At 48.6% G+C, this 13,968-nt stretch overlaps 1 protein-coding gene across 1 annotated transcript in view; it reads left to right on the forward strand.

Annotated features, from left to right (window-relative positions):
- The window catches only part of LOC120983453 (phytanoyl-CoA dioxygenase, peroxisomal-like), a 251,628-nt gene that overhangs the window by 68,434 nt on the left and 169,226 nt on the right, over window positions 1-13,968 (forward strand). The window lies entirely within an intron of this gene.

The raw sequence follows: 13,968 nt of genomic DNA on the forward strand, positions 1-13,968 counted from the left end.
CAACAGTCTATCAATGAGACGGATATCAGTCAGCATAACTTACAATGGCAGCCTTGTGCACTGAGACATTCCAAACATCTCTCATCTGACAGAGCCAGTAAGCCTCAAAGTTGCTTCATATCTGTTGGATGGCTTGGGTGGACCTGTGCACCTAGATCAATATCAATAGGGTGACCGTTTTCTGATTGTCCTAACATAATATTCAATAACCTTTTTATTTTTTTATAATTGTATGTTTATTATGGTGTAAAACAAACATGAATACACTTTTACAGTAGAATAATGCACAGAAGTACAAGGTAAGGATAATACACAAAATATCACATACATATTGGATGGGCAGATGTAACACTTGATATGAACAAAAATAAAGCATTACATTGAACTGAGACTGCATCTATCTGTAACCAGCCCAAGTAAGGACTGCTGTGCGATATATCCTAAACAAAGAGACATCAGGTAGAAGCGGGAGAGCCTTAAGGACCTTAAGGCCCTGAGCTTCTCAACCAGTAATACCTAACCCAACAAATTCCCAAGAGACAAGACAAATGACATGGACAAAGACCTAGAAAAGGGGGGGGGAGAGAACATTCCTTTCACAAGAGATCATCAAGGTTGCCTAGTGGACCAATAATTATCCCATATGTCCCATATGGCATTAAAGAGTGCTATTTTGTCCTGAAACATAGCAGTGGAGTACTCTATTGTTCGGACATCCATCACCCTGGCATACAAATCAGACTCGTGGTGGTTCGGGGCTTTTCCAGGCTTGGGAGAATAGACAACGAGCTGCTGTTGGTATCAGTAGCAGAAGCTTGAGTGCATGTTTTTTAACTTGTATGGGGACCACATTGAGCAGGAAGGACATGGGATCCGGCCGGATTTAAATTCCAAAGACATCAGTCAGGAGGGCGCCTACTTCAGTCCAGTAGGGGCATATCTTGGGACAGTCCCAAAAAATGTGAGGCAATGTACCCCTATGTAAGTCACATCAACAATCAGCCGGGACTACTGGATTCATTCTATGGAGGAGGTCAGGAGTGATACCAGTACATTTAAGATCTTATATTGGTTCTCCTGATGAAGTACCGACATAGATGATTTTGCTGCCCTCCTCCATATAAGGTGCCAGAGTGAGTCTGGCAAGGTCCTCCCCAGATATTCCTCCCACCGCACCATGTAGGAATGCCTTTGGACCCGATCAGGGAAGGGAGTCAGCAATATGGAGAAAATCTCAGAAATTAAACCTTTCACATGTACCCCTTCCCTGCAAAGGGGGTCGGGAGGGAAAGTGTGACCCCTGAAAAGATGGACTGGGCAAAGTGCTTAATCTGGATATAAAAAGTTGGTGGGGGGATGATATATTTGGCCTTCAGGGTAATAAACGGCAGAAGGACCCTAGTGAAGGGGTCCACAATATCAGTGAACCGAAACACCCCCGCTGAAACCATGGTCTCGTGGACGTGATCAGACTAGCAGGGAGCGTGGGGTGATATAAGAAGGTCATGGCGGAGTGAGTGTACTACAGAGGGAATTTGCTACTGCACTGCTGCCAGATGCGGCTGGTACACACCATGGGCCCTAGGAGATCCTTGGCTGGCTGAGTCCTGTCAGGTCCGGACCATAGCATGGAGTTAGGGTGTACAGGAGCTAGCCAGAGTCTTTCTACTTGCATCCAGACAGAATAAGGGTGCAAGGAAGCCCAGGCTGTGACAGAGCGTAGCTGGGCCGCCCAGTAATATTTAGACAGATCCGGAACCCCTAGACCGCCTTGGTGCCTACTAGATAGAACAGACCTCTGGATTCTGTGCCGCCTTCCCGCCCATATGAATCTAAGGAGGTGGGATCGAGTGGATCTCAGGTCTTTAAGGGGGACTTTAATCGGTAAGGTCTCAAAAAGGTACAGATCGTAATTTTAGTCGTAGCAATACGCCCCGTGGGAGAGGGTGCCACCTATCAAGAAGACCCCTAATCTCTGCATATATACGTGGGAAATTGGCTTTGTAAAGCTCCTCATATCGGGGAGCGAGGTCAACCCCCAAATATCGCAGAGAATCAGTCTTCCAATGGAAAGGAAAGTTCACCTTGAGAGAGCTCAGGGCCGTCTGAGAAAGATTAAGAGGGAGGGCCTCAGTTTTATAAATGTTGACCTTATACCCCGAGAGACAACCAAACTCCTGTAAGATGGAGTGGAGGTTTGGTAGAGAAATGTGAAGCTTGGAAAGTGTAAGGAGGATATCATCAGCATATAGCGATAGCCTAAACTCCCTATCCTTGACCATAACACCTCTGATATCTGGCCAAGCCCTGATCTTGGCTGCCAGGGGTTCGATACACATGGCAAAAAGTAGGGGAGATAGGGGGCAACCCTGCCTCGTTCCATTAGCAATGTTTATGGGTCGAGATTGAGCATGAGGTAGTCTGATCGTCTCTGTGGGGAAGGAGTATAGACTATCAATGACTCTAACAAATGGGCCAGAAAGGCTGTAAGCCTGGAGGGTAGCAAAGAGGAAAGGCCAACCTAAACGGTCGAATGCCTTTTCTGCATCCAAACTAAGAAGTAATGCCTCCTCATCCGAGTGAGATATGACATCAGGTCAATGTTTCTTCGTGTGTTGTCGGCCCCGACGCCCCGGGACAAATCCCACCTGGTCTTTATGAATCAGGGAGGGGAGAAAAACGTCTAGTCGGGTAGCTAGGGTTTTGGTGAAAATCTTAAGGTCTGAGTTAAGTAGGGCAATGGGCCTATAGTAAGGGTATTCGTGCGGATCCTTCCCAGGCTTCGGAATCATCGTGAGATAGGAGTGGGACATTGGGGCAGGCACTGCATTGCCAGCTAGGAAATTATTGAATAGGGTAACTAAGTGAGGGGTTAGTTCAGTCTTAAAGGTCTTATATTTACGAAAAGCCATCAGGCCCTGGGGATTTACCCTCAGGTAGATGTTCCACCACCTCCCCAATCTCCGGCGTGATCGGACTATTAAGGGCGGCAAGGTCGGAAGTCGATAGGGTAGGAAGGCGACAGGATGCCAAATAAGACCGGAGTGTACTATCTCTCAGTCCTTCATCCACGGGAAGGTCGGAGGGTAAGTTATACAGGGAGGAGTAATAGGCTGAGAACTGCTCCGCTATCACCCGGGGGTCATAGTGGATTGTTCCGTCAGATCCCCTAATAGCACTCGGCCCCATTTGGGAGCTGTGGTTCCTAAGCTGTCTGGCCAGCAAAGTGTGGGGTTTGTTCCCCCAGGCGTAATGGCGCTGTCGTGTGTAAAGTAATAACTTGCTGACACGACCTAAGGCCAGAGTCTTCAATTGGGTCCTAGTATCTACAATTCGTCTCAGTGTGCAGCGTGAGGGATTAGCAGCTATCTTGTCTTCTAGTGTTTGAAGGCGGGACTTAAGGGTCTTGACTAAGGCAGTCGAGTCCTTCTTTAATTTTGAGCTTATTGAAATACAATGACCCCTCATGACCGCTTTATGCGCTTCCCACAAAGGACGAACATCCCCTACTGATCCTTCATTTAGGTCAAAATACGTTTTCAGATGTTCGCGGAGTTCCTCCCTAATGGTAGGTTGTTTCAGGAGGGAGTCATTAAGTCTCCAGTGGCAATGGCGTACATGGCCCGACCCACTACTAATGTCAACTAGTACAGGAGCATGGTCTGACCAGGTAATTTGGCCCAAGTCCGCTCCGTCCAATAATCTAAGGGTCGAAATGGTACCAAAGAGGTAATCAATACGGGTGTGTGAACCATGTGGGGCAGAGTAAAAGGAGAAGGACCTATCAGTGGGATAAGTGAGGCGCCAGAGGTCATACAGAGAGTATATCCGCACAAGTTTACGAAAATCTCTGGCTAAGCACCGAGTGTATTGGTCTACCTGGAAGGGCCAGACGATCCATCGATTCAGAGAACACTGCATTAAAATCTCCCCCCAGGAGGACCAGGGGCTCTGAAGAGTCCGCGCCCTCACCAAAGACCTTACGGAAGATTCCGTCGAGAAAGCGAATTTGGGACGTGTTTGGTGCATAAATGTTACATAAGGTGATAGGTCTATCCGCCAAACAGCCCCGGAGTATAATGTAACGGCCCTGTGGATCCAATATTGAAGATTCAATCCTGAGGGGACACTGTGCTGACACCAAGATGGAAACACCTGCCCTCCGACGGCTGTGAGTAGCCGAGTAAGCAGTAGGATAAAGGTGAGAGGCAAAACGGAAGGAGGAGTTGCCATCAAAGTGTGTTTCCTGTAAGAACACAATGTCCTCTTTAAGGGATTTCAATTCCAAAAGCAAGAGTTTCCTCTTGGCATTGGAATTAAGCCCCTTGACATTAAAGGTTATGCACCGCATCGTGTGAGTATGAGATGATACACAATGTATGTAGGGTACAGCTCACCAAGGAGGTCCGTATATGTCAGGAGGTTCGCACCAGTCGGACAACGGGTCAAAGGCAGGGCTGAGCTACACGATCTCCACAGGCAAAGAAGTTCAGGTACCTACAGCGGGAGAGAGAACACAAGGGGGAGGGGGAAAAGACAGGACGGGACAACACAAAGACAGACAAACAGCAATAAACAGCTTTTCCCAGGGATGTGATCCCTGCTAGGGGCAAATAAGAAGCCCCGTCGGGGGTGTAAGTGTCTGAGACCAACAGGTTAATGCTGACCGGGGAGCCAACTACAATTATTTGAGAGAAACGAAAACAGGTTACAACTAGGTGGAGCCTTCAGAGAGCCTGCAAGAAAACAATGACTGGCTAAACAAAGGAAATAAGTGATCAATATGGGGACCCTTCAGGGACCATCAATCCTGAGGGCGAAAGGGATTAAGGGCCAGTTCTGGACAACCAAATCCCCTCAGCCATTGGCGATCAAGCAGATGGGCGATGTCCTGACGGAGGAGACCGCGGGGAAGAGGATGCACTTGGACCAGGTCTTCTTTTACTGGTTACAGGAGACCAAATGTGGGGCGGTGGAAGCGCTGGAGGCTCAAACTCCCAGTCCGACATGTCAGGCATAGGAATTCCAAGTGATTCGCAGAAAGGGTGAAGATCCGAAAAGGAACGGAGAGTCTCTGTTCTTCCTTTCTGTTCTTCCTTGATGACGGACCATCAGAGCAAAAGGGAATCCCCAGCGATAGGCGATCTGGCGGTCCCTGAGTAATGTGAGGAGAGGCTGGAGATGTCTCCTTTTCTGGAGTGTGAACCAGGATAGGTCCGGAAAAAATCGTGGACATAACAATCGTGGACAGCAGATCCCTTAGGCCTGAGTGCTCTATGAGCTCTGTCCAGCTTGATCTTGTGCGAAGATGGTTGCCCCAGGATCATGTTAAAGATGGCTTCTAGCGTAGCAAAGAGATCTTTGTTGCCGGAAGACCCCGTACTCGGATATTATCCCTCTGTTATCCAAGTCCTCTAAGTGCCGCCCCATGCCCCTGAGCACAGCCGTTTGGGCAGAAATGGATTCATGAAGCGTGGAAATACACTGCTCAAAAAAATAAAGGGAACACAAAAATAACACATCCTAGATCTGAATTAATTAAATATTTTTCTGAAATACTTTGTTCTTTACATAGTTGAATGTGCTGACAACAAAATCACACAAAAATAAAAAAAATGGAAATCAAATTATTTAACCCACGGAGGTCTGGATTTGGAGTCACACTCAAAATTAAAGTGGAAAAACACACTACAGGCTGATCCAACTTTGATGTAATGTCCTTAAAACAAGTCAAAATGAGGCTCAGTAGTGTGTGTGGCCTCCACGTGCCTGTATGACCTCCCTACAACGCCTGTGCATGCTCCTGATGAGGTGGCGGACGGTCTCCTGAGGGATCTAAAGCAACTGCCAACTCCTGGACAGTCTGTGGTGCAACGTGACGTTGGTGGATAGAGCGAGACATGATGTCCCAGATGTGCTCAATTGGATTCAGGTCTGGGGAACTGGCGGGCCAGTCCATAGCATCAATGTCTGAGGATCTCATCTCGGTACCTAATGGCAGTCAGGCTACCTCTGGCGAGCACATGGAGGGCTGTGCGGCCCTCCAAAGAAATGCCACCCCACACCATTACTGACCCAATGCCAAACCGGTCATGCTGGAGGATGTTGCAGGCAGCAGAACGTTCTCCACGGCGTCTCCAGACTCTGTCACATGTGCTCAGTGTGAACCTGCTTTCATCTGTGATGAGCACAGGGCGCCAGTGGCGAATTTGCCAATCTTGGTGTTCTCTGGCAAATGCCAAACGTCCTGCACGGTGTTGGGCTGTAAGCACAACCCCCACCTGTGGACGTCGGGCCCTCATATCACCATCATGGAGTCTGTTTCTGACAGTTTGAGCAGACACATGCACATTTGTGGCCTGCTGGAGGTCATTTTGCAGGGCTCTGGCAGTGCTCCTCCTGTTCCTCCTTGCACAAAGGCGGAGGTAGCGGTCCTGCTACTGGGTTCTTGCCCTCCTACGGCCTCCTCCACGTCTCCTGATGTACTGGCCTGTCTCCTGGTAGCGCCTCCATGCTCTGGACACTACGCTGACAGACACAGCAAACCTTCTTGCCACAGCTCGCATTGATGTGCCATCCTGGATAAGCTGCACTACCTGAGCCACTTGTGTGGGTTGTAGACTCCATCTCATGCTACCACTAGAGTGAAAGCACCGCCAGCATTTAAAAGTGACCAAAACATCAGCCAGGAAGCATAGGAACTGAGAAGTGGTCTGTGGTTACCACCTGCAGAACCACTCCTTTATTGGTGGTTTCTTGCTAATTGCCTATAATTTCCACCTGTTGTCTATCCCATTTGCACAACAGCATGTGAAATTGATTGTCACTCAGTGTTGCTTCCTAAGTGGACAGTTTGATTTCACAGAAGTGTGATTGACTTGGAGTTACATTGTGTTGTTTAAGTGTTCCCTTTATTTTTTTGAGCAGTGTATATTGCCTGGTATCGTCATGGGCATTTTCTAGGGAGTCAACCCGGTCCACCACATGTTTAATATCGGTGCGAACTGCCGCAATTTCAGCTCTGCAGGCTTCCGTAACTTCAGAAATAAGAACCTGAAAGTCCTCTTTTGTAGGAAAGCGGCTAAAATAGCTCGCCCAGGGCTGTGGAGGTTCAGGCAGGGGTGGGGGGTCCATAACGGAAAGTGATGGAGGGCTTGGGGATTTGGCCCAGATGTCTGAAGGGAGAGGAGAGCTACTGTCCCCCTGGTCCAGCAATGGAGGGGCTGGGGGCTGCTCATTTCGCCGGGGCTCATGTGGGGGGGTCCCAGGAAGGCTGGATGCAGGGTCCCCTGGGATAACATCCCGTCCCCTAATGGCCACAGTACCTTTAATTGCAGTCACCCCCTGAGAGGTGGATCCAGGAGCCATCATGGCGGGATCCATCCTTCCAGCAGCAGCAGGCCGAAAGTCCGGGGCGGCCGGTGAGAGCCCCAGGTCAGAGGATCCGCGTGCAGACACTGTGGATGGCGGCCCGGTTCCTGGAAGAAATCCAGTAGGGGTAAGTAGCGCTGAGTCCTTTTTCCTGGTCAGGGCGCGGGAATCCAGCGGGGGGAGGGAGGAATGGCGGGAGGCCCTCTGTGCCTTGGTGCTGCGAAGTGGAAGCGCCGGACCCGGTGTGCAATCCCAGCACTGCTCAAGAGTCCTAGTAGGTGAGGGGGATCGGGGAGGGTTAGGGGTCTTTTTCGGTGCCACTTTCTTCCCCATAGGATCCCAGAGAGATGTGTCGCTGGCCAGAAAGTTGCGGTGCAGGTAGGAGCAGCTCCTTCAAAGCAGCCATCACCATCGGCGTCCGGACACGCCCCCTCAATAACCTTTCTATACAGTTTTGTCATGTAAACTCATTTGCATAAACATGGGCATATGGGAAAGACATGCAAATGAGCAGAATCTGCCTTGTTTTTCAGCTGAAAAATCATATGCATGCAATATTCGCGATAAAAATTAGTGATTAGAATATTCGCAATCTACACTACTCATGAACAGCTCCATCTATTGGCTTCGTAGTCTTATGACAAGACTATTAGTCTTTTCATAAGTCTATAAAAACAATAGATGGCACTTTTCATCTTGTTGGGGCGCTAGTAAGTGGGGCACCCTGCTTAAGAGTCCACACACCGTGTAGCACTCAGCCTATAAAAGCCTGCACTAACACTAAGGTGTATATCGGATTGCTGCTATCATTCACACATCTTCTAGCACTTTATCTGCGGTAATAAAAGCTTGCTAGGGTGTATCTGAGGACTTTTGCCCTGCTTGTAATGACTCATGAATAGAGCTGGCCTTGTGGTTCATCCGGCGGTCGTTTTGTGGCAAACTTTGCTCGTTCGCTGTTCGCCGAACATGCGAACATATGGCGATGTCCTCTGTCGGCATATTCTTTTGCATTGTGCCGAACTTTTACCCATTAAACATCCATCAGGTGGGACAGGACAGCTAATTGAGACGTTTTAGCACATGGACACACCCCTGCCCTACAAATAAACCCGATCTGGCCGCCATTTTACATTCAGTATTTTGCCAGTGTAGGGAGAGGTTGCTGTGTGGAGCAGGGTTAGACTGTTAGAGACACCAAACGCTAGCTAATAGGGCCACAAACATAGAAAGTATATTATAGTGCATTTGTATTGTGCAGCAGTTGTGTGCGGTTCCGCTGCAATACTGCAGCTATACAGAGGGACAAACTCTATTGGAACAGCTAATTGCAACTGGTGTGATATACCAGTTGCCCCACCAAAAAAACTGATTGAAGCAGGGGTGTGATATACCTATAATATACTTTCTATATAGTGCATTTGTATTATGCAGCATTTGTGTGCAGTTCTGATGAGATACCGCAGCTATACAGAGCGAAAAACGGTATTGGAACAACTAATTGCAACTGGTGTGATATACCTGTTGCCCCCCAAAAAACTGATTAAGGGGTTTGATATACCTGCTTCCAGCAAATACTCATTAAGGGGTTCTATATACCTGCTTCCACAAATACTGCTATTCTATAGGGTCATTTTGAAAATGATAGGCAGAGGAAGAGGCAGGCCATTCCGCAGGGGTGGTAGGGGTCGGGCAGGTGCACCAGGCCGGAGCTAAAGTGGGAAGTTGGAGAAGGTGCGTGCGATTACGTCAAAGGACGCACCAGAGTTGGTTGAGTAGCTCACTCAGCCTTCCGCTTCTGCACCCTCCTCATCCTCTGTATCAGCACCCTCCTCACTCTCTGCTGTGTGCACCCCCAAAGACACCACCACTACCATAGCCCCTCCACTCGAGTCAGAGGAATTATTTTCCCATCCATTCCAAGACCTTACCAATGCGCAGCCATTCTTGGCATCGGATCAGGAAGAGGAGGTAGCAACGGCCGCCACCCAGCGGTCTGACGACAGTACCCAGATCAGCCTAAGGAGGGTGGTCCCTGCTGTTGCTGCCTACTCCGACATCTCTAATGTCAGTGGTGGTGAAGGGGACGATGATGACCCGTCGATGGACGTCACTTGGGTGCCCACAAGAGAGGAAGAGGAGGGGAGTTCAGAGGGAGAGACGGAGCAGCAGATAGGGAGGAGAAGCAGGCAGAACTCACAGTGCACAGGAGGCAAAAAGCAGACTGCAAATGTATCTGGAGCGAGCCATCCACCATGCACGGTCAAATCTGGCGCTCCCAGGACACCGGCACATGGCTCCGCAGTGTGTGTTTTTTTAACGTGTCAGCTGCTGACAATAGTGTTGCTATCTGCAGCCTACGCTTTCAATGCATAAGTCGCGGAAAGCCCAACACTCACCTGGGGATGACCGCCTTAAGAAGGCACCTGGCCTCTGATAACCGAGCCCAGTGGGAGCAACACCGTCAGAACCCACAACACTCCCGGCGCTCCACGTCCTCCCTCTTCTCCTCCTCCCATTTGTCCTCCACTCCACCTTCCACCGTGCCGTCGTCGCGTTCATCTGGCAAAAGGCAGGCTTCCGTGTCCCAAATGTTCGAACATAAAAAGTTGATGACACCGGATAACCCTCTTGCCCAACGGCTGCCCGCCGGAACTGCTAGCCCGCCAACTACTGCCATATAAACTGCAAAACCCAAAAAGTAGACAAACTACCAAGTTTGAATGTGTGCTACACAACATCAACAATCACCAAAAACAAGACACACATGAATAGTAAATTAACATATCTTTATTATTACAAATCAATTCATTATCAGAGACATCAAAAAATATAAAAATAAGCAGCAATGTTGGAGATATCCCCAAGATACTCCCAGTCTAAAAAATTACATCACTAAGAGACAGTAGGCAATGGTAAATCCTAATATCAATTACATATTTCACATTGTAATCCAAACCTAATTGTCCCATATGTAGCTAATACACCATACCACATATCTCATATAATGCCCAGCAGGTTGGCTACACTGTTGCAAGCATATAGTATAAGTGAACAACCGTCCTCAATATGCAATCAACTGTAACTGTCACGTACACACACACACACACACAGGGGGGAGGATAGTGACCACTGGGCTGCCTCACCCCTGGCCCTGCCTACTTGCCTCACGAGTCCTGATGACAGGGGACAACTGGATGGCAGTCCCTAACTTAGTATACGTGCGGGAAGGACAGACAAGACAAATAACGGATAGTGAACGGACCGGGTCAAAACCAAGAGGACAACGCAGTACAGAGGGATAAGCAAAGAAAGGTCAGGAGAAGTCGGGGTCATAATTACCAGGAAGGATGTGCAGTACAGGAGGAGCAGGCAAAGGATCGTCAGGGAACAGGATCAGGTAAGTATACAGGTATCCAACAACTGCCAGGAACCTAAATTAACAGGCAACCTGTGGCCAGCAGGCTGCCTGTGTTTATAGTGGGGAGTGAGGGTCATGTGACGTGGCCAGCGTCACATGACCGACAGACTTACCAGTCGAGCACCGAGTGATCAGCTCGGCGCTCAAGGCAGACCTAGGAGCAGGGAGCCTCCCAGCTAGCAAAGTCGCCCTGGGAACGAGGTCAAACACAGATCCTCGCTCCCAAAGCTAAGCAGCAGGTCTGCGGCTGATGGGAGACCGAGTGTGCCTTCGGCACCCCGTTACAGTACCCCCCCTTTTACGAGGGGCCACCGGACCCAAGACTTCAGGCGATGGCCTTTCAGGGTGTTCTAAATGAAATTTTCGAACAAGTCTAGGAGCATGAACCTCCCTGGCAGGTACCCAAGATCTCTCTTCAGGTCCATACCTCTTCCAGTGAATCAGGTACTGCAAGGAATTACGCACCTTCCTGACATCCACTATTTTAGACTCCACATACTCGACAGCATCATTAACAAGAACCGGCAGAGGCGAGGCTTTCGATGGTACTACCGGTTCAAAATATTTTTTAAGTAGAGCTTTATGGAACACATTATGAATGTGGAATGACTGGGGCAGCTCCAACCTAAATGAAACCGGGTTAATCACCTCCGTGATCTTATATGGTCCAATAAAACGAGGAGCAAACTTTTTAGAATCTACATTAAGAGAGAGATTCTTGGAGGACAACCATACGTTATCCCCAACCTGAAAATTCACCCCCCTTGAACGTCTCCTATAGGCCTTGAGTTTCTGAGAACTTTGAGCCTTTTCTAAGTTCGATTGAACCCGAGCCCAAACTGTGCACAGTTCAGAGGAGAGCCTATCCTCCTCAGGGTTAGAGGAGGAGACGGATGACCCAGAATGAAAACGGGGATGGAAACCATGGTTACAAAAGAAAGGTGAAACCCCAGCAGAAGAATTGACACGGTTATTCAAAGCAAATTCAGCCAATGGAAGAAATTTCACCCATAATTGCTGGTCATCAGCAACATACAACCTCAAGAATTGTTCCACAGACTGATTAAGGCGTTCAGTCTGCCCATTACTCTCAGGGTGGTAGGCAGAGGAAAAAGACAATGAAATTTGACATTTTTGACAGAAGACCCTCCAGAATTTAGACACAAACTGCACACCCCTGTCAGAAACAATATTTTCCGGGATACCATGCAATCAAACAATTTCTTTCACAAAAATAGACGCCACGGTTTTGGCATTCGGGAGTTTAGTCGGGGGGAACGAAATGGACCATCTTGCTAAACCTATCGACCACTACCCAAACTACAGTCTTACCCTCCGCCGGCGGTAGGTCAGTTATAAAGTCCATCGAGATATGGGACCAGGGTCTACTGGGAATGGGTAGGGGTCGTAGGTTACCAGCAGGGCGAGTCCTAGGTGTCTTGGACCTGGCACAAACCTCACAGGCTGACACGTAGGACTTGACATCCCTAGTTAGAGTGGGCCATCAATAAGATCTAGAAACCAGATCCTTAGTGCCCTCAACACCCGGATGTCCACAAAAGGCAGAATCGTGACACTCACCCAACAGCTGGAGACGAAATTGTACGGGAACAAACAACTTATCTGTTGGGGTGGATACCGGTGCCAGATGTTGTTCAGACCTAATGCGAGCTGAGATATCCTGGGTTAGAGCTGCTATGAAGATTTTTGCTGGTAGGATGGATTCAGGTGGTACCTCAGTAGGTTGAAAAGCATGGAAGCTCCGAGATAATGCGTCCGCCTTCACATTTTTACTTCCTGGCCTGAACGTAATGGAAAAATAAAAACGAGTAAAAAACAGAGCCCATCTGGCTTGACGGGGATTCAACTTCTTAGCAGACTCGAGAAACATAAGGTTTTTATGGTCAGTGACAACAGTTACACAATGCCTTGCCCCCTCCAGAAAATGTCTCCACTCCTCAAATGCCCATTTAATGGCCAGAAGCTCCCTATTCCCTATGTCGTAGTTTCTCTCCGTGGGAGAGAATTTCCTGGAGAAGAAGGCACATGGTCTCAGGTTAGTGAGGCTAGCAGGACCTTGTGAAAGGACTGCTCCTGCGCCGTCCTCGGACGCATCCACCTCCACAATAAAAGGTCTCTCCTGATCAGGCTGGATCAGAATAAGAGCGCTACTGAATGCCTTTTTTAATTTTTAAAATGAAGAAATGGCCTCAGTAGACCAATTCTCCAAATCCGCCCCTTTCTTAGTAAGGTCGGTCAACGGTTTAACAATTACGGAAAAATTCATAATAAATTTACGATAGTAATTGGCGAAACCTAAGAACCGTTGTAAGGCCTTTAAGGATGAAGGTCTTACCCATTCCTTAATTGCTAGTACCTTACCAGGATCCATCTTGAAGGCGTGAGAAGTCAGAACATGCCCTAGAAACAGAATCTCCTGTACACCAAAGACACATTTCTCTTGCTTAGCGGATAGCTGATTCTCCCTCAACACCTCTAATACTTGTTTAACATGAGACACATGGGATTCGAAGTCAGGAGAGAATATCAAAATGTCGTCAAGATAGGACCTTCTTAGGACACTGGTTGATCCAATGGTCAGGATCTCCACAGTAAAAGCATTCTCCACGTCTGCGGCGAAGATTCCCTCGGGTCATGCCAACCTGCATGGGTTCCTCGGTGGAGACCTCAGCATTGTCTCTGGGATAGGCCTCTGACTAGACCACCATCTGGGAAGAGAACTGTTGTTCCTGTCGTCTCTCTCTAAACCGTCAGTCAAGTCGGACAACAAGGGTCATCATCTCCTCTAAAGTCTCTGGAAGTTGATCACTGACCAGAAGATCCTTTAAATTATCAGACAGACCTGACCTGAACTGACTCTTCAGGGCTGGTTTGTTCCATCCTGAGGGGACACACCACCTTCTGAATTGGGTGCAATAATCCTCCGCAGGTAGATTGCCCTGAACCAGTGCCTTCAGAGCCGTCTCGGCTACTAGAGCCCTGTCTGGTTCATCATAGAGGGTACCCAGGGCCTGAAAGAACCCCTCCACAGAAGTTAAACAACTGGCGCCAGCAGGTAAAGAGAACGACCAGTCCTGGGGCTCACCCTGTAGTCGGGAAATGATAATGCCCATGCGTTGACTCTCGGTGCCAGAGGACACGGGGCGCAAACGGAA

This window comes from Bufo bufo, chromosome 1, assembly GCF_905171765.1.
Source record: "Bufo bufo chromosome 1, aBufBuf1.1, whole genome shotgun sequence".
Classification (NCBI taxonomy): domain Eukaryota; kingdom Metazoa; phylum Chordata; class Amphibia; order Anura; family Bufonidae; genus Bufo; species Bufo bufo.